At 34.2% G+C, this 26129-nt stretch overlaps 1 long non-coding RNA gene across 1 annotated transcript; it reads left to right on the top strand.

Annotated features, from left to right (window-relative positions):
• The first annotated feature begins 1545 nt into the window (after window positions 1-1545).
• LOC146996342 (uncharacterized) lies at window positions 1546-26129 on the top strand. The gene is made up of 3 exons (XR_015041906.1): window positions 1546-1678; window positions 11117-11200; window positions 25919-26129. It is a non-coding gene; the product is annotated as an uncharacterized LOC146996342 (long non-coding RNA).

The following is a 26129-nucleotide window of genomic DNA, read 5'->3' as shown; positions in this document are numbered from 1 at the left end:
CAACATTACTTTTAGAACAACTGCTATTAAAAATAATTTCAGTTCAGCCGATTGTTTTGTGTTTGCTACTTTTTTCAATTTTTCAATAATTATCGTAGCTGTCTTGCTCGTAAAACAAGTTATTCGAACACTACAACTTTAACAAAATCGTAAATTAACTCTATTTTGATCGAATTACATTATTATTATTAGTAGTAGTAGTATATATTTATTTTCTACAATTTATTTACTGCAGCTTTTCATCAGTATCCCTCGAAGTCTCGTATTTCTGAAATATACCCTTCTAGTGTAAAAGCTTTTCAACCTTTGATGTAGGGAGTTCATTTGAAATTATTTGGAATGGCCCCAATAATTCATACTTAAAAATATTGTAATTACTTTATATTCTACATTAATCCTAAATTTTACGAGTATGTCACAAAGTGAATCGGTAAATAGAACTCAACAGGTCTTGATACGAAAATTATAAACTCTGTAACATTTAATCAAAAGTTTTTCAGTTTAAATTTTAACTTTACTACAGAACTACAAAACATCGAAATGTTGATGTTACCTACTAACAAGATAAAATTAATTTCATTTAAATATTATTCATATTTTTAATACACAGGTGTTCATTGTATTGTTTAGGCCATCATAGAAATTCAGCAGAATGTAGCAACAATGGTTCATGGAAATATTATACTTAAATATATGAAATCAACTGCAGATGTAGACTAATTAATAAGTGCAAATGAAAACGGCTGTATTAAGCTTCCCTCTCTCTTTTAATGGTAACATTTTATCCTCACTTTTGACATCTTGTTTGCAATTTAACGTTTTAAAGCATTAGCGTAATGATTAATGCACTGATGTAAAGTTAATGCTTCAGTTTTGAGACCTTTATAACTGTGCGGTAACTTAAATAACTCAAATTATGAGATGCAAGGCAAATTTAATTTCTTACAGTCGCAGCTGATGATATTTTAATGATGTATTTGCTAACTGATTAATTTCATAAAACATAAATATTCTTATATTACTTTCATGGCATATTATGGGTTTACGAGTGCAGCTAAAAGGTATTAAATTCCTTTTTCTGGAGTTTGTAACAGATAAGACAAATTTAAAAACTTATTTTTTATTAATGCAAGTAATTAAACATGATCATGAAAAAATATTAAAATTCTTCTAGTTTTACTTTTTAGTAGATGTGATAAAAATGTCCTGATTCTTCCGTAATACAAAAGTCTCTTCAGTAAGTTTGATCAACATAAAATTTAGAAGATTCCTTATCAAGTGTATTAGAGTCCACAGTTAGCGAAATGAAATATCATTGTTACGTAATGCCTGTCAATAAACTTCGGAAGATATCCACGAGACAGTTTTATGAATAACTTTATTGAATGAACACGACACTATTAATGTTTTAATGACGCGAGTTTTATGTATCCTTTTTTTGTGGATGGCATTAGTTTTCGGCGTTGCCATGCACGTTCTGATCCGTGTTTGCTTAGTGATAGAAGTGTTCTATGAATTTAATGTTGATATGAATTCAATTGAATTATTATATTGTATTTTGTGTTCTGTTTATGGAATAATATCCTAGTTCCTGATTTACTTCAAAGAAATTGTGAAAATGCTGATGTCGAGTATTAATAAAAGTGTTTATTCGTCAAGAAGAATGTGCAGAATTCAAGTAGATAAGATTTATTTCTTTTTCTATAAATATTGAAATTATAAACAGATATTCTAACAGTAGACTCACTGTGTCTAATTATTATTAAGGTTTATGTACGCATATATTAAGAACCTGTGCAGAACAACCTTTGACGGGTAGTCTCGGCGTAGTTCTGATATTTTTGATATTTTCGTTACAATCATTAACTACTAGTAGTTAGACCAAGTTTCGAATAACATGAGTCAGGTGTTCCGCATGAGTTGTTTCGTAATTATAGTTACGTTGAATTGAATACGGGCCACGTTTTCCTTAGAAAGCCTACCAAGAAAGCTTCTTTTCCATTCAGCAGTTAGTCCTCATAACAAATAAAACAGTAGCAGGTTAATAACTTAACAACTTTTAATTCATCCTTTTATAAATTAAGAATATTGAAATCTGACTAGTAATCCTTTGTTGAAAGTCTTTTTAAAAAAACCTGTTGTTTTTAGAAACGCAATTACTAGATTTTTCCTTGTTAAGTTTAGAAAAGGCATAAAGTTTTTTAACGCATTCTTCGTTAGATCTTTGACCAACTCTTTGTGAAGAATTTCAGTAATTTTAAGAAAATGAATGATGTCAATTAAGTTATATCAATAGAATAAATACTGATTAATCTTTATTTAACGATAACACATTCTTAGACGTTTTCATGATAATTTTAGATTCTATTAAGCTACTGAAACTTTAGTGAAAATCTCCAAAATAGGATAATAGAATAGAAACTTCATTTACTTTAGTTTATTATAAGGAACGGAATAAATAAACACAATGAAGAAGTAAGTATGCGAGATTAGTTCGTGTTCCGCGCGCAACCGCTCTGCAAGACTCGCCAATATTCATGCTATCCATTTTAGGCAGGAGACTCGGGCTCAGGAGGTTTCAATAATTCACACTTCCCCGCCCCAACCAGGGTCATTCCTCTCGGAGGTGTGAATTAAAAATTATTTTTCAGACACACCCTTGTGTGTCTGAAAAATAATTTTCACCTTGTGTGCTTGAGAAAACCGATGGAAAGAAAAACCGATGAAAAGAATGGTCATCACGTTACCCTTTCGAATGGCTAATGCCACTAACCTCCGAGACAGCATAGGCTGCCCTTTTACATGGTAAGAACCGGGCTCGTGTCCTTTATTTTCCAGACAGAGACTGTCAGAGTATATTATTAAGCCAGTATGTTCGACCCCAGTGTGTGGAGCAAAGAAGAAGCGTAAAATAAACATACTGGTTTTTTTTTTTTTTTTTTTTTTTTTTTTTTTTAGCCTTTAAGCTCGAATCGCTTGCATACGCTTTAAATATTGTGGTTAACTGTGGTCAGTGGAATTACATCAGGAAACACTGATAGTGTTAATGAGAGTTTTATTTCATGCAGAAATGGCTGTTTTCAGGTTCTGATTATGATATACATTCTTTCAGAAAATTCTCCTTCAAGCTATCTCCAAGGCTAATGGTGTATTTCACCGTCAACAAGTTAGATAGCTTTTACTTGTTATATGTGTGTATACATCTATGAAAAGAATTATGAATTTAAGTTACCCCAATTTTACTATTATTCACTGCTGGCAATCTAAAATTTAACATCGCTAATTCTATCAAATCAATATTTCCTGGTCAAATATTACCCATAAAGCACAAGACTGAAAATTACAGCTCCGCTCGACATTCGGAACCCAAAGAAGCCGGTATATTGTGTAACTGCCATGGCTGTCAAACACTGCTTAGATTAACTTTGGAATGGAAAGACTAAACCTTTGGATGTCAGATTGAGATATAGCCCATGCTATTGCTATCACGTTGTAAAACTCCTGCGCTTAAAATTCATCGCGGAAATCATCGATCTGACGTATTCAATCGGAGACAAATCCGGAGAAAAGGCGAGAAAATGCAAGAAATAAATTTTTGAATATTTCGTATCTTTGGCGGTCGCGTATTGCCATTGGCCAAGACAAATCTTTAAGGTAATTGTTAACAACAGGTTTTAAAACTTCAGACATAAAGCGGTGGCTACTGACTGGGCCGGTAATACGTATTCGGCATGTTCTACAGTAAAATTTAATGGCACCACTAACCATAAATATAGGTACACCATTGCATAATTCAAGAGTATGACAATGCGTAATGCAAGGGTCATAAAGTCTACTGTAGTGCCACTAATCTCGGATACGGTCATCGTGTTGTTTTAGGCAGAATTAAGATCTATCTGAATAGACAATGTTGTACCATTCATATCCGGGGTTCAACTTACCATTGCGGACCTATACGCCAGTAAGAGTCTCGGATTATTTGCAACAATGGACGCTTTCTAAAGGTTCTTCTCCTTTGCAGATAACGTGAGTGTCTATTGTTCTTTTGCGGCCCATCATTATTATAGGCACAACATACTCTATCCTATTCGGTGGTGTGACTGATTTGGTGCAAGTATCCTATTCGTTACAGCCGTCATTTCCGAACATCCAGCACGAGCCCTGATTGTTCTCGACTTTACTAACTTGCAAGTTTTGCTTATGCGGTGCTGTGTTAAATATGTATTCCTCTTACGGTTTAAGCCTGTGGCAAATTCCATAGTGTCGTATTATGTAGGAACAGCAGAGTAATAAATGAAAAAAAATCCCTTTTATTAAGTTCTTATAGTCGCCTCGATCATCGCGCAGACGGTATAGGGGTTCGGAAAGCCTACTGCGGTACCGAAGGGCCTGGGTTCGAATCCCGGAGAAGTCATGGATTTTTGTAAATGTTTAATGCCTTTGAGGCATGGAGGTACTCTAAATACATGGTGATCCGAAAGTCCTCTAGTGTGGTTTGATGAAAGAGGAGAGGAGTGGGAGATCCTAGAATCACCCCGGGGTGCTCTCTCTTAAAACTAGGTTGGAACTAGAAGTCTAACATCCTTGAGGCTCTGGCAACCATTCTTCCATGAAATTCATAGATAACAACAACAACAACAGTAGGGTCGATCATTAAAATTCACAGAAACCTCTTCAACAGTTGCTGGTGAAGAGCAAATAAAACGGCAGGAAATGAGATATGAAACACAGAAGTGAACACAGAAGTGTTTCTTTTAAGTTCAATTTATTTCAGGCTTTAGGAATGTGCAGAAAATATCATTTAGTAAAATTACGGAACGATTAATGGAATGATCAGTGTCCGGACAGGTTAAAATTTGGTTATAGAGATACCGAGGGATATTTTAAGGAAAACTGATATAAGAAAAAGTTGAAATTTTTTTCAAAATATCTGAATTTTTTCAAAATTATCGATAGCTAATTTTGTGATTTCTAAGACTTCTAGTAAGCACTATCTTTGTATCTTCTTTCACATGTCTTATCAGGTTCAATGTTTCTTCTAACCTTCTTCGGAAACATACAATGACCTGACTAGAACAGAGAGCTTACTAAAGCTATGTTCACTAATTGTAGTAAGTAGACAGGATACAGACGAAGGGTATACAAAACCCTTTATTTTTTTTCTTTATATACAATGACTTCCGTACTTCGGAATACAATGACCCTCCACTCGGGGTCTAACTTAAAAGATATCAAAATAAAACTAAACTCTAATTTAACTTTAGAATAAGATTGGCCTTATAATAACAGGAAGCGTATGTAGCACAGAGACTGTGAACACTACAATACGTTTAATTTATTAAGAGGATTAAAACCTCTGGCCTGGAAGGCAAAGTAGCAACTGCGTAACTTCTAAGGTAAGCGGCCTGCTTCGAACTCACGGCTTCCTCTCTTCTGCTTGGCAAAAAGGCCACACTTAAATACTTGGCGTTCGCCAGACAACTTTGCATAAACTCCTTCACGCTTATAATTCTGGCCGGAAGTAGAAAATAAGAAGTGAGAGTAAAGATTTAAAATAAAATAAACGTTAGTAAAACTTAAGATCCTTACATACTTCCCGCCAGAGTTAATTAGTTTGAAACTGAGGTCTAAAACGACCTTGTTGAAAACTTTTAGCTCTAGAAACTAACGCGAGGCCAACCTTTTACAATCATAACTTAGCTAGAAACTAGAAAATTTTAAAAGAAAGAAATTTGTTACAATAGCAGCTCCCGGAATATACAACAATCTTTTTTCTTTTTCATCTGTACTGCATCTAAACAGGAGCTTTATTCAATTCTGGTTCCTTCCAGAGATCTGGAAGGAAAACTAGTTTAATGAAATGTTACAGAATGACATTGCAAATAACATATAGAATATACTTTTCTTAACATTCTTATTTCATTCATGACTATTTTAATTATCTCTCCCCGTGCTCTCTGACATGTGTTGTAAAAACACCAAACACGAATGTGTTTCTGTCCATGTGTTCAACACTTCCTCCTACAATCAAAACACTAACGTGTTAAAATTCAACATACGAGACCTCTTAACACACCCTAATTTCAACTCTAGACCCTGAGGTACTATTCTGAAAGTGGCTAACTCTAAAGTGTAGCGTCAGAGAACCTAACTACATCATTCAACCTTTAACACATATTCACCATGATTTAATCTTTACAGTCACACGAATAACAAATTTTTAACATTACTTTCACTTTTACCATATCACGGTATTTCTAAACGTTCAAAATAACAGTTCACATGTATACAAGAACATATCAAGATGCCGTTAATTTTACACATTTGAAAACATACATTAGTAGTACATTGTTAACTTCTATTCTTTTCAAAGCAAGTGCCAATTCTTTCTACATTGAAATAATACTACATTTCAAAAAGTCTTTCAGACTAAAACTTCTTTCTTGTTAGAATGTTTTAAATAAAATTTATACAATAACTTTTTAAAATATTTAAATCAACTTTAGTTTTACGCGCGAGTAATTGAAAAACATAATAAGAAAATCGATCACAACTCATTTCTCGCCCTTTTGGCGATAAAGGTAGACCTCGCATGAGGTAAAACTTCTTGAAATCTGCCACTTGCAGTAAGAATGAAAGATTAACTTAAGTTTGTAAAGTAACATAAAATTTTACTTATCTTTGTAATATTCAGACATCCTTTTCTGGGCCCAGTCTTTAAAGGTGCTGCAGACCGTAGCTTGGTTGATCCTCCTTCTTGTACGGGCTCGCCCTTCAGTGCTTTCCTCTGGAAGCTTCCGTTTTTCACCACTACGGCCACCCTTGAACATCTTCCTTTTGTGCTCTGCTTGTGGTCTTGGCCGTTTGAAGGCAGCTGGTCTTGGTGGAACCGGGAAACTTCTGTCGTGATCCTGCTTGGACCTCGTTGTTGGCCGTTCAAATTTTTCTTGTACTTTTTCCTCCGCCGCTGATGGCCCTTCCACAGTTCGGCGACTTTTGCTGCGGAGAGTTCTGTCGGATGAGTCAATCTTCCGTTTCACAGCCGGGTTATAGTTGCCGTCCTTTCTCCCGGTCTTTTCCACATACGTCGTCCTTCTCCCTTCTTCATTCTGGGGGTGTTCGTGAACTCTGTTTTTTGGACGGTGGAACGGCTTCTTTTTCTTTTTACCTTCAGTTTTTCCGCGGGGCAATTTTCTTTTCACTTGCTTCTGTCTCTCATTGGCTTGCCCTTGTACCTGTCGTTTTCCCACCTCTGGAACTTGTACCTGCGGTGTCTGCCGTACCGGATCCTGCAAAAGATCTGAAAAGATTTGCATTTTATTACGATCGAAGTAGGGCTTGATTTGATCAAAGTTTGCGGAACAGGTTTCACCATTTCTTGCCTTTAACACTACAACAGCGTGAGTTATTTTTTCTATAACATATGGTCCTTCAAAGCGTGGAAAAAATTTGGCAGTTTTATCTTCTGGTGCTGAAGAAAGTGAATGCTTAATTTTTAGTACTTCATCCCCTACTTTATAAGTTACTCCCCGTCGTTTCAAGTCATAATACAATTTTTGTTTTCTTTGTGCTACTTCCGTATTCTTTTTTGCTTCTTTTATTAGTTTTTCTATATCACCCATTTTAAATTCTGGGGCTCTTTGTTGCACATAAAATAGTTTATCTAACGGTGTTATAACCTTTCTGCCTAGAAATAACTCAGCAGGAGTTTTGCCCGTTGTATCATGTTTTGCGGTCCTAAGGGCGAAAGCAAATTCATTGACATAGTTATCCCAGCTTTTATGAAAATTTTTAACATAACTACGGATAATTTTCACTATATTTCTGTTGACCCGTTCCGCTATATTTGATTGCGGCCGATACGGGACCATTTTTAAATGACGTATGCCCAGTTTTTGGCACATGTCTTCAAATATATTACTTACAAATTGAGGACCATTATCCGATATAACTTTTAGGGGCGCCCCGTATTTTAAAATATATTTATTTAAAATAGAATCGGTAACTAATTTCGCGGAGGCTCGTTTTAAGGGAACAATTTCGGTCCATTTACTAAAATGATCAACTATAACAAGGAGATAGCGACTTTTGTTTAACTGACTTTTTGGGAAAGGGCCCAATAAATCGATGCCGATTATTTCATTTGGAAATTCGGATTTATAACTATTTAGAAACCCGGCCGGGCGGAAATTAATATAATTAACGGCTTGACATGTTGGGCAGGACTGGACATACGCCCTAGTTAACTTTTGCAGTTCAGGAAAGTAGTCTGCCTCGCGTACGCGTTGAGTAGTTTTTCGAATACCAGCATGAGAAGCTAAAGGGCTGTCATGGAGCTCTTGCAGGATATTTAATCTAAGACTAGCTGGGATAACAGGTCGAAATTCGTTGTTGGAATTCGTAGTTTTTGTATAAAATAATAGACCATCTATTAGTTCGTAATGGGCCGCCCTATTTCTTATCGCCACAATATCTTGGTGGCTAAAATTTTCAGGATCCTTCAAATACTCATAAATACTTCCAAACTCAGGATCCTTACCCAGTTCGGTTATTACAGTTTCTCGGGAATTTATTGTACACGCTGTCAGCATTGCAACTTTTACGGAATTACACTGTTCGTCTAATTTAATTCGTGACAGGGCATCTGCTACGATATTTTCCTTTCCGGCGGTATGCTTGATTACCAGATTATATTCTTGCAGCTTGAGTGCCCATCTTATTAACCTTGGGGATAAATTTTTCCCAGAGTACAATCTAGTTACCGCCGCATGATCAGAATATACTGTTATCGGCGCCTTTCCAAAATAGACTCGGAACTTTTGCACTGCTAACAGAACTGCAAGTGCCTCTCTCTCGGTCGCGGAATAGTTTCTTTGTGTTTGATTTAAAGTTCGGCTAAAAAATGCCACTGGCTGCTGATTTTGCGAAAGTACCGCTCCTACCGCATAATCCGAAGCATCCGCTGAAATTTCTAAATTTTCATCCTTTTCAGGAAATTTCAACACAGGGGCTTGCGTTAATGCTTGTTTTAATTTTTCGAAAGCACTATTGGCTTCGGCAGTCCACGAGAATCTTGCCTTTTTCCTTTTTAATTTTAACAATGGCTCAGCGATAGCCGCAAAATCTTTTATAAAGGACCTATAATATGAACAAAGTCCTAGAAAAGAAGAGAGCTTCTTTGCCGTGTTTGGAGTCGGATACTTTTGTACAGCGATTATTTTTGATTCATCTGTCTCGATCCCTTTTTGCGATATTTTGTAACCTAAATATTTTAATTCAGGGGCTGGAAATTTGCATTTTTCGACATTAACTTTTAGACCGGCCTCATTTAATAAAGAAAACACCTGTCTTAAATCCTGTACATGTTGGTCTAGTTTATCACTAGTAATAATGATATCGTCTAAATAGATAAATGTGGACTTTCCGAGAACAGGTCTTAACACAATGTCCATGCATCGCTGAAATGTTGCTGGGGCGCCTGAAAGGCCAAACGGCATTCGCAAAAATGCATAAGTGCCAGACTTGGTTATAAAAGCAGTCTTAGGCACGTCCTCAGGCCTGATCCCTATTTGAAAATAACCATTCGTTAAGTCTAAAGTCGTCATAAATTTGGTTGATTTTATGTTCCTTAAAATTTCTTCTATAATCGGTAACGGATATACCGGATATTTCGTTATGGAATTTAAAAAAAAAAAAAAACTTTAATCATCAGACCATTCTGACTATGACAACAGTCTGCTAGGCAGAGGGAATATATCTCTCAAAAGTGCGTTATATAAATCTATAAAGAACAAAATAGAATGACACACTTTTAAAATTTTTAATTATGATACTTATGTTAAAGATAAAAACTGTGTTATAAAAACAGTACATTTAATTTAACTCCCACCAGCGGGCGTTAACAGCTGAGCATTAAATCGTTGAACACTGGATGCTGTTCTAGTAGATCGGGTTGGCTGCATGGGCGTTTTCTTCGTTTTCCACGTGTTGTAAGATGGATAGAAGCAGTGCTCTGCAAAAATTCCTCCACAAAGGCATTCATTTTATAGGCCTTGATTGCTTTGTCATAATCTAATAAACCAAACTAATGGTGGGCGAAGTGGAATGTTGGCGTATCTTTCTTTTATTTGGCGCGTGTTGTCTTATAACGGCGAAGATCCACTTCTTCATTCTTGAAAATTTATTATTTTTGTTTACAGGCTACTTAGTGATAACACAATTTGTTACTTATCAATTAATATTAATTTGCAATTTATAGGAACTTATTTCTATAATTATGAATATTTTTCCTAATCATGTTAGAGGAAAATAATGCTGCAGAATTTAGTAGCCAACAATCGAAGACATGTGACTCACAAATTAGCTCCAGTTAGAAAGAAATTATCATTGAATTTGACTTTGTCTCAGCATAATGGAAACTTTGTATTATAATGAACATAATGAACTGGCCATAACTTTGATATTCTGGTCATCGTAACCACAGCATTTGTCATAACAAGAATGTTTTGTTAAATTTGAACTGAATTCTAAGGCACTTACAGTCAACGATAAGCTGATGTTCATTTATGTTAATTTTAAGTGGAAGTCTTTATTCGTTTTACTGTTTTAACAAATGTTATTTTCAGATGTACAATGCAGAGTTTTCACAAATACACTGGCATCTCGAATAAATTTTATTTGAAAGACTTAGACAAGAAAATCAGTTTTATATTTTGATAAATTTTCCAGGAAGATTTAATAAAAGAATAAAAAATAATAACCTTAACCATAAGACTTAAATAATAATCCATAAGGCTTTCGTATTAAAAAAATAGAATTGATTAACACTGAGCTTTTTGATTCTCATACAGGTCAGCTCAGCAACTATTTCTTTTTAATACAAACTCTTTGAGTAAAGAAAATCATGTCATATGTATAGATGTACCATATTTTTCATTCCCATCTTCTTTTACGCCGTTAGCTTTATACTCAGATTAATAGCTGCTTGACACGTGAAGATGTAATTCCCCCTCTGAGGCTATTATTTATCAACAATACATGCCATAATTCAGATCAGTTACCGATATGTCTTTGAGGAAAAGTTTGATTGATTGTTATTCCCTTTATATTTTACCAGAAGAGGCACGTATGAAAGAAAAGGATGAATTGTTTATTCTTATATCCTACTGAGAAGTTATAAAGAAGACCATTAATTTTTCAGGTAAGTTAATCGTTTCTGTTGAGAATACTTTTATGAAAGATTTTTTTTATTTTGTTGGAGAATAATGATTTATCAGTTAATCAAAGAACAGTCTAGAGACTAATATTTAGTAAACTACTTTGGTTCTGAACTAAAACAAGATAATTTAGATGGATACAAAATGCTGTTAATGAAGTCATTTATTCGGCGGGATTAGTACAAATAATCAATAAATATAAATTTTTTACCGACTTAGGAACTTTATAATCTAGCTCTTTTGATGAATTTTGTTTGCGTCTAGATAAACTAACTGAAGCTTTTAGACTTTCTTTCTTTTCTTTTCACCATCGACGGAAGAGCTGGCCCACTGGGTTAGGTGCTTTTCAGCCTGTTGAATCCCGTCGATGGAATTAAAAATAAATACATGAATAAACATAATTAAAGAACTTAGTACTGTGTCCTCCGGGGATTGGCCACGAAACGAGGAACATTGAAATAAGGACCAGAACATGGAAAGAAGGTGCATGTCACTTATTCATTATCAGGTGATTCAATAAACTACATAGGTGTAATTAAAATTTATGCTTTTTATATTGAATTACATTCTTCGCAGCATTTTATAAACAACTGAAAAATACGAAAACGATTGTGTTGTGATTCCTCTTTAGCTTGTAGCACTGGTATTTACACAAACTTGCCTGATGAGAAATTCTTCTTATGTAATTGTTTTTTAATGTTGAGAGCATTCAGAAATCAGTTTGCTACATGTAGGTTACATACATATCCTAGCATTAACAAATCGCTTTTCGAGCTGCTGCCACTCCCACAACGCCAACATGCAACCAGGTAATATCCTGGAGCAAAACCACTGTTTTTGGATCAATATGCTCTTTTTTTCTCTCATAGATCCATGCAAATATCTTTCAGAAGCTATTCTTAGGTATGAAATGCTGATATCCTCAAATGCAGTGAATAATCGGACAAAACGTACTTTGTTGATAACTCGTGAGTAACCGCCATGAAGTGAGTCTGTCACTGAAGTACAAAAGTACCATTATATGTTTCACAACCATATACGTACTGTAATATTTCAAGCATTACATTAAACCTTTTGCAAGTTGAATGCAATATTCAATCACATTTGTTCAGTACTTATAGAGACGTCTTCCTCTTATGCAGCGATATAACATAATACGACTTCCATTCACCGTACCCCATTTTTGAAGGCCATGGTAATCAACAGTAGGTTCAGTATGCCGGTGAATAACTTTCAAAAACCCAGTACAGAGTTGCCCCATCTGAAATAGAGAAAGAAACGTAAACTTTTCCGTTATAATAAAAAAAGGCCGATCTAATATTTCTCTCAAAAAATCTTTCATCCGATTTAATACTTCCCTCAAAACTTGTAGAGTACTAGAGACGCACTTTTGCGATCTCCGGCTGAATTTAAGCTGAACTAACCACAAATAAAAGATTGAAGAACTGTTCTTGTTTTAGAAATTTTATAATTAAAAAAAAAATTGGCAAACATAAAAATATAAAAGAAGTAAAATCTGGATCGAATTTTAAAACGTTTCCTATAGTGCAAAATAGCATAAGAAAAAGACAGAACAATATGTCAAAAATAGCAAAATTTATTTTAGCTTCATTACAAAGCTCAGTGCTGTGCTGCAATTGACAAATTGATAATTCAAAATAAATTGATTATTCAAAATAAATAAATTGATAATTCAAAATAAATTTAAATTGATAATTATTAAAGAAAATGTGGGAAAATTAACTGAGCAGCCGAATAAAATTATAGAACTGACTGACAGCCAACGCGCGGCTGAGGAGACTGAGACTGCATATAGCACTTTATCATGAACATGGCTAGCGATTCAAAGGACAAGAACAGCTGTCCAAAGTTTTATTTGTGATGTCTACGTGGAACTATAAGACTAGTACCTTGTCCTAAACACAAGGTGAGATCGACAGCAGATGGGGTAGGGAATAACAAGACACAGCAACGCATAATTGGATCTACAGTATCACGTTTTAGGGCGGTTAGGAGACTGCAGACGGTCCACGCAGGTGATTTATTCCTTTGGTGTGTTCGTTGCACAGTAAGTGCTACTAAGATCTATCCATGTACACGGCGTTTTCTGTGGCACTGCAGATACGAGAACTAGACATTATGAACCGGGTTGTAGTCAAAATCGATTACTGGCGATTCCGGACGTCTAATTATTTAGAGAGAAGTTAGTCGAATTTGCCGAAAGACACAATTTCGAAAAATGGTGAACTCTCATTTAGGAAAGCTTAATGCATTGGGGAATAGGGAGCTTTCCAAATATTCTAAAAATTTTCATTGACTGATAACCACTATTGCAACTAGATTTTCCATTTTGAAGTGCGATACTTCGAGGATGTTGTGGACCCTGAAATACTTTTCATGGATGGTAAAACTATATTCCTCTTCTTATAGATAGCAGTAGTCTCTGAGCTTTTGGAGAATGATGTCAATATCCACATGGACTGGCTCGCATGATTTTGAGGCAAATTCATTCAAATGTTCAAGGGAGATGCTGGATATCCCGTTGTCAGCAGCTGCAGTTGTAGCTACGAAAAGATTAAGCCATAATTTGTTTCAGAACCTCGTACTAAAGTAAACACTCTACATCCCAAAAAAGGAGGATTTTGTTCCTTACAGAGAACTATATTTTACTCTTGTACCACCTGTTACATAAATGTTCTTTGTCCTGAGGTGCAAGGAACTCATTTTTTGAGTAAAAATGGTTTGCATACATGGGATATGTTTGCTTTCAGTATTGTTCGTCTTTCATAGTTTTACTTCTCGGTGGTATTATAGTATGCTTTGAAATATTTTGCAACGTTGCTGCCCGATGAGATATGAAAAAAAATTGTCCTATTCTTAATTCGTAGACATATTGTGCGTATAGAAATATTGTAAAGGATGCAAACATTAACCTGAAATCTAGTCAAATTTGAAGTTTTTATAATGTAATACGTCTGAAAGGTAACTATCTCTTTTGTAAACATTCGATGTGCTTTTGTTTCTTTAAATAAAAGATATTATTCTGAAATAAGGGCTTGCACTTCAGATTCATAATATTGAATTTAAATTTCATATTGTTAAATAGTTTATTAATTACATAAGGGTTTTATTTAAACGTGAACTGATAATATGACTAAATGATGGGGTCGAATTACGACATGTTAGTATATTTACTACTCACAAAACAGCGAGTCAAGTAATGGGCACTGAGTTCTGAGAAATGTTTTAGCAGAATTCTGTATAGAGACATTAACATTAACATCCGATGTGCGGAAAATGATAGAGAAATAATCTTAACTCTTACTAAAACTTACTCAGAAACAAATATACCTTTTCATATCGTAGATCTGTTTTATTAAATGCTTTTTCTGTTTAAAAGAAAAATAATAATGTTTTGTACATTCTTTTCATGATGAAAAAGAAACATTCGCGTTAAAATATGCCAAATAACATACATGTAAAAGTTTCCACCTTGAGCTAAAGATATGCCTAAATACAATTATTACAACAAAAACACTTTTTTAAATTAATTAATAAATTAAGTAATTTGTATCTTTCTTTTGTGTAAGAAATGCTTAAAATGTATCACAGCTTAAGATTTTTATTGTTGTTTACATAAATAAAAACTTACTGTTTTCTTAATCATTCTTAAAAAGCTGCAGGCATTTTCGATCAAATAGTTTTCGTTTCTAACTCATTAATAATTTATGAACTTGCTCATATTTACGCATATCAAATAAAACCATTAATATTTTCAGACATTTTATAACTTTTTACGCCATGAATAAATTGAATCAAAAAAGATATAGATTTTTTCATTGTGTTAAAAAAATGTGACATTAAAATTTTACGTTGTAATTTATGTTACATTTTATAACTATTTATCTATAAAATACATTTTTAGAAAGATAAATTATTTTGAGATTAGTTACACAAGAAAATATTATTTTTTACCTTGAAAATTACTCATTTAGATAGTTATTTTTCATTTATGCAAACGAATAAATGGCAAAGGTCAAAAAGTCTTAAATTCGTCTGAAAGAAATTTTGAATTATTGAAAATTCTAATAAGGCATAGAGCATTAAAACATTGCAACTGAATGGACACTTAGATTCTGTCCCAAAAGTTTATAGACCCAACTGTATTTCATGTTTTAGGAAAATGGAAAGTAACACAAACGCGAAATAAAAATCTGTTCATTTAACATCACATGCTACTTGTATGCTAGTAAATATTCAACTGAAATAGCAATTTATATTTTAGAAAAAATAAAAACACAGAAGAATATGCGTCCCAAACGTTCATAGAATATTAGCAATTTAACAACTTGTGATAAAATACTTAACACTTAAAAGTCTCCCCATTATTCCGTATGAAGTCGAATACAAATTTGTTCATCGAGAGGACTAAGTTTTGTACTAACTCTTCTTTCACAATGTACCATGCATTCTCGATGGATGCTTTTAAGGCATTCACGAAAGAAAATTGCATTCCATTCTCGTAAATACTCTGAGATATAAAACTCTTCACATTCTCGATCAGGTTAAAATCGGGACTGACTTGTGGCCACTTAAGAACAGTGAAATTTTCTATGTCTAAGTAATGTTTTCAGCATTAGTCGTATGAAAGGGAGCTTTGTCATGCTGATACACCCAATTTTGCCCTCCAGTGTTTTCTGAAAATGGAATATGTTGCTCTAAGTTTTTCTATATATTTAGACGGACATTGCCGGCTACCTGAAAAGGTGAAATTCACTTGTCCGCTGAAACCGAAAGAACACATCCACCTCCACTGTGTTGGCGTTTGGATTTTTCTTTTACATCCACTATGCGTATCCTTTTGATTTTGCGTTATTATTTAACGGGACCGAAATTCACAACCACCATCATCGAAATACTTTATTCTACTGTTCTTTTAAAAAGTGCATGAGTAATTAATATCGTCTGTCGCCGTGGTTACATTCCTTATCTCTCGGGTTCTTTTTTTTTTTTTAAACAATAAATGCTTTGACGCCATCTAACGGTAGACTGTGGAAATTGCTAATAACTGTATCAGGTTCAATGTTCCTTCTAACCTTCTTCGGGAACATGCAAGGACCTGACTCGGAACAGAGAGCTTACTAAAGCTATGTTCAAAACTGTGGGAAGTAAACAGGATACACAAGAAGGGTATACAAAACCCTTTATTTTTCTCTATTTACAATGACTTCCGTACTTCGGAATACACCGACCCGCTACTTGGGGTCAAAACGTAAAAGTATAAAAATAAAACTAAACTTTAATTTAACTTTAGAATAATAAACGTGGAAGATTGGCCTTATATTAACAGGAAGCGTATGTAGTACAGAGAACTGTGAACACTACAATACGTTTAAAATTTATCAAGAGGATTAAAACCTCTGGCCTCGAAGGCAACAAGCAACTGCGTAACTTCTAAGGTAAGCGGCCTGCTTCGACTCACTGCTTCCTCTCTCTCGCTTGGCAAAAAGCCACAACTTAAATACTTGGCGTTCGCCAGACAAACTTTGCATAAATACCTTCACGCTTATAATTCTGGCCGGAAGTAGAAAATAAGAAGTGATAGTAAAGATTGAAAATAAAATAAACGTTAGTAAAACTTAAGATCCTTACATACTTCCCGCCAGAGTTAATTAGTTTGAAACTGAGGTCTAAAACGACCTTGTTGAAAACTTTTAGCTCCAGAATCTAACGCGAGGCCAATCTTTTACAAATATTTTTCGCTAGAAACTAAAAATTTAAAAGAAAGAAATTTGTTTTTACAATAGCAGCTCCCAGGATACACAATTTTTTTTCATCTGTACTGCATCTAAAGAGGAGCTCTTATTCAAATCTGGTTCCTTCCAGAGATCTGGAAGGAAAACTAGTTTAATGAAATGTTACACAATGAAAATGGCAAGTAACATGTATAATTATACTTCTCTTAACATTCTTATTTCATTCATGACTATTTTAATTATCTCTCCCCGTGCTCTCTGACATGTGTTGTAAAAGAACACCAAACACGAATGTGTTTCTGTCTACGTGTTCCACACTTCCTCCTACAATCAAAACACTAACGTGTTAAAATTCAACATAACAAGACCTCTTAACACACCCTAATTTCAACTCTAAACCCTGAGGTACTATTCTGAAAGTGTCTAACTCTAAAGTGTAGCGTCAGAGAGCCTAACTACATCATTCAACCTTTAACACATATTCGGCATGCTTTAGTCTTTTTACAGTCACACGAATAAAAAAAGATTTAACATTCACTTTTTCCATATCACGGTATTTCTTAACATTTAAAATAATAGTTCACATTGTATATAAGAACATATCAACATGCCGTTAATTTTACACATTTGAAAGCATACATTAGTAGTACATTGTTAACTTCTATTCTTTTCAAAGCAAGTGCCAATTCTTTCTACATTGAAATACTACATTTCAAAAAGTCTTTCAGACTAAAACTTCTTTCATGCTAGAATGTTTTAAATAAAATTTATACAATAACTTTTTACAATATTTAAGTCTTTACACAACGCTATTATACATCAACTTTAGTTTTACGCGCGAGTAATTGAAAAACATAATACCAAAATCGGTAACAACTTATTTCTCGCCCTTTTGGCGATAAAGGTAGAACTCGAATGAGGTAAAACTTCTTGAAATCTGCCACTTGCAGTAAGAATGAAAGATTAACTTAATGTTTGCAAAGTAACATAAAATTTTACTTATCTTTGTGATATTCGGACATCCTTTTCTGGGCCCAGTCCTTAAAGGTATTGCAGACAGATGTTTGATTTATCCTCCTTCTTGTACGGGCTCGCCCTTCAGTGCCTTCCTCTGGAAACTTTCTTTTTTCACCAGTTCGGTCACCCTTTAATACCTTCTTTTTCTCCTCTGCTTGTGGTCTTGGCCGTTTGATGGCAGCTGGTTCTGGCGGAACCGGGAAACTTCTGTCGTGTTCCTGCTTGGACCTCGTTGCTGGCCGTTCAAATTATCCTTGTAACTTTTCCTCCGCCGCTGATGGCCCTTCCGCAGTTCGGCGACATTTGCTGCGGAGAGTCCTGTCGGATGAGTAGATCTTCCGTTTTAGAGCCGGGTTATAGTTGCCGTCATTTCTCCTGGTTCTCTTCACATACGTCGTCCTTCTCCCTTCTTCATTCTGGTGGTGTTCGTGAACTCTCTTTTCTGGACGGTGGAACGGCTTCTTTTTCTTGCTACCTTCAATTTTTCCGCGGGGAAATTTTCTTTTTACTTGCTCCTGCCTCTTACTGGCTTGCCCTAGTACTTGTCGTTGTTCCATCTCTGGAGCTTGTGCCTGCGGTGTCTGCCGTGCCGGATTCTGCAAAATATCTGAAAATATTTGCATTTTATTACGATCAAAGTAGGGTTTGATTTGATCAATGTTTGCGGAGCAGGTTTCACCATTTTTGGCTTTTAACACTACTACAGCGTGAGTTATTTTTTCTATAACATATGGTCCTTAAAATCGTGGAAAAAATTTGACAGTTTTATCTTCTGGTGCTGAAGAAAGTGAATGCTTATTTTTAAAACTTCACCCCTACTTTATAAGTTACTCCCCGTCGTTTCAAATCATAATAGAACTTCTGTTTTCTTTGTGCTACTTCCGTATTCTCCTTTGCTTCCTTAATTAGTTTTTCTATATCACCCATTTTAAATTCTGGTGCTCTTTGGTGCACATAAAATAATTTATCTGACGGCGTTATAATCTTTCTGCCTAAAAATAACTCAGCAGGAGTTTTGCCCGTTGTATCATGTTTTGCGGTCCTAAGGGCGAAAGCAAATTCATTGACATAGTTATCCCAGCTGGTTTTCCCCATGTGTAACGTGTATACGAGCCAGTTTCCCTTATAAAGTCATCCACGAAGGCATCCCTCCCCTTAGGCAGATAGCCCTCGAGGCTTTGCCATAATCACACAAACACAAACACAAACGTAGTAATCTTAAACTGTGAGAAAGCGCTACACGCATTTTCAAGCAAAGAAAGCAATTATTCTTAGCGAAAAAAATCATAACTGAGCTTGTTTATGTTTTGACGAGTACGAAAATGCTTTAGTAAAATCTGTACTTCAATTCTTTAAATAAGATTTGTGTAGTACTGCAAAAGAATTAGTTCCATTTACAGATTTTTAGATGCATTATTCATGCTCGTTTTTAATGGAATGAAAATAATATAAACTCGGACTTAAAGAACTAAAATCTTGAAATCTTTGCCAATTTATATTTGCAACTAATACAAAACAGAAGTGTCTTCACAGGCAGCATAAAATTGCTTCAGGTTCTCAGGCAATTCACGGGCCGCTATTTTGAGATCAACGATAAATGTAATATTTATCTTATTGGCACAACAATTTGTTAGATATCATACGACAACGAAATAAGTTAGACCGTTCGTAAACGGAAACCTTTATTTATTAAATTACATTGCATATAACTTTCATTTGGAAATTTTCTGTGGAGTGAAGAAGCCTTGAAAAAGGAAAAGGCATCACATTTTCTCAGTACAAGTCGCTCACGAGTTAAATTCAAAGTATGGTGTTTCCATTTTACTATGAGCAGAATACGATAATTATTTAATAAATATCTTGCTTAGCATTCAGAAATTTGGTAAATTCCCTGTTAGAATATGGGTTAGAGATAGTACGTAGTGCAAGCGGAAAAGAAACCAGGAGTCAGACGTAGGGGTGCTGTTGCTTGTAAACCTTACAAAGTGCGGCTACAGATTTCTTAATTAGTATCGCTTTTATAGATTCTTTTTATAACTGTTTTCAGACTTATCACAAAATACAGACGTGATGACTTTGTTATGACAACAATAGCTGTCTCCAGCAATTTATTTAATTTTAGTGCGACAGTAAGTCTTATGTTCTGGGCGGTTTCAACAGTACATGATAAGGTGAATGGACGTGTCCACATTCTGTTTCACCGGGTTTAGGGGGAGAAGGGGGGAAAGCAAAACGATATATTGAGCAATTTAGTGTAAAAGTTATTTTTGAGTCAATAGACGTTGCGCGAATGTACTCTAATTAAATTATTTTGTCCAACTATAAAACTTTTTAGCAGTAAGTTCATGTTTAAGGAAGAGTATTTTATGACATCTGCTGCTCAAAATCAAATGAATATCAACTGAGTTTCTGACTAGTCAGTATAAATGGAGAATTCATCAGATCATAACTCCATCGTATGTCAGTACCTGTAGATGTTATAAACTCTTTGACGTTAAAACCCTTTTTTACATACACACAGATTTGAAAAAAATTAGTAGAAATTAAAATACACTTTAAGTGACAATTTTACAAGTAGCATCATATACAACATATGATAGATGTTGCAAGTTTTCAAAATAACCTCAATTTTATCAGATTTTCTAAATGAAGGTATTTGATTTTATAATTCTGAGAGCAAACCAATTCTGATGATCAAAACCGCACAATGTCTGTACCACAGAAAACTAATGTAGGATTATTCTAATCGTAAAAGTGACATTTTCACAGCATTTCTTAATAAGAAATGTAGGAAATGTTTTGCTTACAATACTTTACTCTTTTAATCACCTGTAGATTTTTAAAAACATGTTTTTGCTATATTCTAATACATTGCCGGCCTTACTATAATTCCTTGCAAGAACATACTACTAGCTTACTATAATTCCTTATTACAATACCGTGTTGGCTGCTTAAATTGGTATAGCATGAAGGAAAATAGAGAATAATATTTAGTGCACTGATGCATTATAATGAAAGAGTCAAATATCTAAAATTTCAAGTAAATTTCATTTGCAGAATACGTAGAAATCATTATCCGTCTTCTGGCAAAATTGCCAACTTTTTTACGACTGATTGCGAGTTTTTTACGACTTTTTTACGACTTACTACACATGTCAGATTTCATCTTTCGTTCTGGCTGATGATTTTTATAGTGGCAGTTGCCATGCAGACATTGATCATGTGTTCTCAGTTCGTAAAAATTTCACAATGCAGGAGTCGAAAACCTTGTGTATTGATGAAACGTAGGACACTGTGGACAACATACAGTGTTTACTTACTGAAACTGGAAGTCCTGAAGATATGGCACAAAGAAAGACATTAAAATCTCAGTAATGTAATGGCAGCTGATCAGAATACTCAGTATCAAGCCTTAAGGTACATGGAATGTGAATTGTGACCCCAATGACATATCATGCAATCAATCAATGTAACTGGGTCCATATGATGATGAAGAATCCAAATTTCCAGTGTTTGCTCCCCTCCGTGCCTCCGTGCAAAATATGGCCATCAAGATGCTGTGCGCAAAAGGCGATGTCACGCCATTGATGTATTCGCGGACGTCGCGTCAGTTCCTGTAATGTATCGCCAAGAGAAACACTGAATGACTCTCTTTGCTGATTTTCCTTGACGTTGCTGATTTCATCACTCGGTACATAAGTAAACTTGGCATATATCATTTTCATATCCAGGGTACGTGATGTCAACGAAAGATCCCAAACATCGATGAGGATAAGATGCTTATAGTATCTGGCATATGTGAACGAGAAATGTTGAGATCTCGTACGTTACTCTGTGAGGTACTTTCGAACCCATCAATTGTAAATTTGCGTAATAAATCTTTGGATTTGATCAGAGTAGACAGCAGTTACGAGATGTGATAATCTGCAATTTACGATTTTCTTGTGATCAAATTCTGAAACATGCTGGAAAATAAGTTACCTTTCTGCATAACTCAGTGATTGCTTTAATAATTCTCATATTACATTTCTTTTCACATTAAACGAAGAATTTTATGAGGTATTCCATGCTTAAAGCATTTTTAAGTATATTAATATATTAGAAAAATTCTCTAGTTTTGGACGGACAGAACTGTAAAACTTGTAGGCTTTATATGTATTTTAACTAACATTTATTTTAAGCTTAAGCTATCTTTCCTGTCCAGCCATTACTTTTCACTAGAATTGCCAATGCTAGAGTATGTAAATTGTAGTAGAACGCGCAGTATATTCAAATTTTAGTAGAAGTAAGTTGAGTTTAAATAGAATGAAAACGAGATTGTATGTGTGCTTCTTGAATCGCGAACGTGAAGGTTGCTCGGTAGAAATTTAAGAACCGCGCGTTTCGGTCTGTGTGCCTATCTCGGCAGTTTTTGATGAATCCTTCAACTGCTTAATTATTAAGCTCGCTGAATCTCAGCTGTATTTTAGAACGCGGTTAGTTTAGTTAAGATTTCAGAGCCTCGTGGATAGTGATCTAGCTATTTATTCATCCAGTCATTATTTTTCAGTTTTGCATTCTGTTTCTGTTAAACCGCCGTAGTTTGTGAGCGCCAAGTGGACGCAGCTGTTATTTTTAAAGTGGAATAAAAAGGGCTTTAAACCCTTCTTACGTGTTTATGTAAATCTTACGTGTATGTATGTTTATGTAATCTACATTTCGTAGCAGTCACTACCACAGTTGCCGACAAGTTGGGGCCACACGTTACTACAAACTGAAAGTACAATATGAAAATTCTTAATAAAATAACTAAGTACATTCGCTAAACGCATTTTTATTTTGAAATTGAAACATCTGATTTTAACTCAAATTTATACTTTCAGAAAATGCAACTACGGAAACTAAAACGGGAAAGTGCAGCACATTCAATCCGGGATTGTTTCCTGAATTGAAAGCCCAACCTATACATTCCGCCACAAAAGTTTATAGACTCAAGTAAATTACATGTTTAAGAAAAATAGAAATGTATAAAACTACCCAATTAAAATATATTCAGAATAATGCCTTATAAAGAAAATTTAAACATATAGAGCTTCTTTATTATAAATGTTACATAAATTTTTCATGATGTAAGGGAATTTTCTCAAAATTAAATTCAGCAGGTTTAACTCAGTTTTAATTAATTCAATCATATTTTATAAGAGTGCTATTGAACCTCGTTCAATCAAAATAGATCTCAGAAGAAAACGAAATGAGTACTTTTTTTAATCGTAACAAATGCGCTTAAAAAAGATAACAAGTCAAAACATTATACACGAAGATGGTGCGGAGAATACAATGGAAGAGAAAAATATCATCGTACAAAACCAGGAAATCGTGATATAAAACAGCGTCGTAAAAAATAAATTATTGCAAAAATCTCGAAATTTGAAAAAATCGCTGTAAAATTCCTCATGGTAAAAAGATAAACCCAACTACAAAAAATTGGATGACAAAAACATCGCAGAAGTATGCAATTTATGTATTCAGAACATATTTTGCGAATTGTGTATTTTATTAAGTGTAGCAAACTTTCTCTAAGACGACCACTCTGGTTTTCATGTGATTTTGGAGTTGACCCTGTCTTAGCGATAATTTCTCCAAGCCATTCTCAAGCCAGTCACCTTAGAAAAAGAAGTCGATATCTGTTTATGATGATCCCCTTCACAGAACACCAAAACCCTCTGGAACTGTGAATGGTCCTCGTTGTACTCAGAACAATATTGTATTGGCAAAGTGTATTTTAACGGGTTTCTGAATGATTTAGACGCATAAAATTAATACCTGTGATGTTTTCGTAGCTGCCTTTTGTTTTTACCACGTTGTTTTGTAGAATGATATTTTCAAATTTTGAAAGTTTTGCACCTAGTTTATTTTTTACTGTGATTGTTTGTGCAGCTATGTCTTAAAGCTAATGAAATCTATCCTTTCTTTCTTTTCCCTAAGGCAATGTTTTCCTTCTTGTTTTATGTGCTCTGCCATGTTTTCGTCCACAATAATGTAACCGTGATGTTTTCGGAAACAATCATAGAAACTTAATTGGGTGTATTAACTTCAGTCTGATTAATTTAAATTTCACTCAAAAGATTATTTCATCCCTTTGAGCATATGAAAACATAATGCTAGTATATATATAGGAGATTTTAATAGCAGATTAATTATAATAAATCTCCAAAATGTTGCTAGTAGATAAAGTGAATAAAGTCTGTATATCAGTACAGCACGTAGCTAGAATTCGAATTGTTCACAAATTAATCTCATATAATTTCCTTAAAAGGAATTCTATGTGATATTTTTCAGTGCAACAAACATATATGTTTTCTAGAATTTATGTGTTCTGTGTTGTTATCTCTTGCTATTCTTTCCATCATCCTACTTACATTTGTTTGCAAAATATTCTTCTTATTTTTTCTTCATCTTTGTTGCAAGCTGTAAGTTTTACTCAAACTGTATCATTAAAATTTCATGAAGTTTTTTCTCTGGAATCCTTTGTAATGCCAAAAGATATCGTCGAACATTCTTAGCTAATGGAGATTTTTTTTCAGCACTCTGGCAGTCCCAAAACTTTTTATGATCAAATCGATATCTATTTTTATATTTCTTCAAGTAGGTATGTTTTCTGTCGCTAGAGAAAATGCGTTGGATCATTCATATTACTATAGCATCCTTGAATATGAACAATGAGAATTTATACAGTAGAACTCTATTTATCAACGCAACTGATGCATATTTCGAATAACACGCTTTTACGAATAATTCATGTTGAGGTTGATTACCTTACAAATGGTTAGTTTTGCAAACATCATTTTCATTATTAGTGCCATTTTCAATGGATTTGAATAAAATAAATTTCAAAAAGGTTTCCTACAAATTATGTTATCTTATTTAAATTACATAAAGGTATGTTATGAATCTATAATTAAAAAGAATAAATAAAAAATCTGAAAAGTTCAGATTTTAACAATCGCCTAAAAGGGCAGTTTTAAGTTTAATACGGTTTTATAAAGTTCTAGTTAATTTAAGTGTCCTTGGCTACTAGAACTTTAGTGAAGTGTCTAGCGACTATTCGCTGGTCTTCTTACAGCTGTAAAATATAAGTTCAGAGAACGGTTAACAGTTATGCACTTTTATTCACTCAAAGTTATACTACAGACGCACCCTCTCGGGCTTACAGGAAAGCTGCCATTTGGGCTTTAACTAAAGCCAGAAAATAAGGAGCTAAATTAATTTTAACTAGATAACTTTACCCGAAGTTGTACAAAAATAACTAAGTTGGCCCATAATTAAACCCCCCGGCAAATAATACTAGCACTACGGCTGAACGTAGTAAGACAGGCTTAAAGCAACGATGTGGCCCAAAGTCAGAATATGCTCTGCTGAGACTTCCGAGCTCTTCCACGGAAGTGACTGAATATCTCATTAAATACTGGTTCTACTTCATTCATATAAAACAGGATATAGAAATCCCGTTCTGACAGGTGGAAAGCAAGAACTTAAAGAAAATTATTTCAAAATTAAAAATAAATATTAGAAAATTAAAATAATCCCTACAGTTTATCAGTAGTATTATCAACAGAGATGGCCTAGGGGGAATAACGAATCATTATGTAGGACATTAGATGAATATGCATTTAGACTAACAGGGAAGTGTAATACATCTCTTCATATTTAGAAAATAAAAACTTACGTAATATAATTTTGTAAAATGCAATTTATTTAAATCGATTAGATTAAAATTGAGAAAATAATAATATTCTTAAGAACTTCAGCTGTTGCTTTTAAATAGTTGAGTTTGTTAATTATAGCAGATAGATTAAATATGAAAGATTAATATGTAATGTTTTTACTAAAACTACCGTTTTATTATTTTTTTGATGAATTACCGTTTTTGATGATTACTGTTCTTTTTAGCTTTCGCTACCTTAGAAAAGTGCAACAGAATCGAATGAAAAGTGAAACAACGAATTAAAGTGAAACAATGCAGACGTTTTTCGAGATGTCTTTTAAACTTTTGTGCTGATAAATTTGTAGTTTTGCTTCATTTAGACATTTGAAGCTATTAAGCAACTAATTAAATAGCAAAGAAACACGTTCATGTGAAATTTAAATAAAGAAAAATGTA

The sequence above is a fragment of the Stegodyphus dumicola genome, chromosome 7 (genome assembly GCF_044657685.1).
Source record: "Stegodyphus dumicola isolate Sdum_Otavi_A_Nest chromosome 7, ASM4465768v1".
Classification (NCBI taxonomy): domain Eukaryota; kingdom Metazoa; phylum Arthropoda; class Arachnida; order Araneae; family Eresidae; genus Stegodyphus; species Stegodyphus dumicola.
This window is presented reverse-complemented; position numbering and strand designations above follow the sequence as displayed.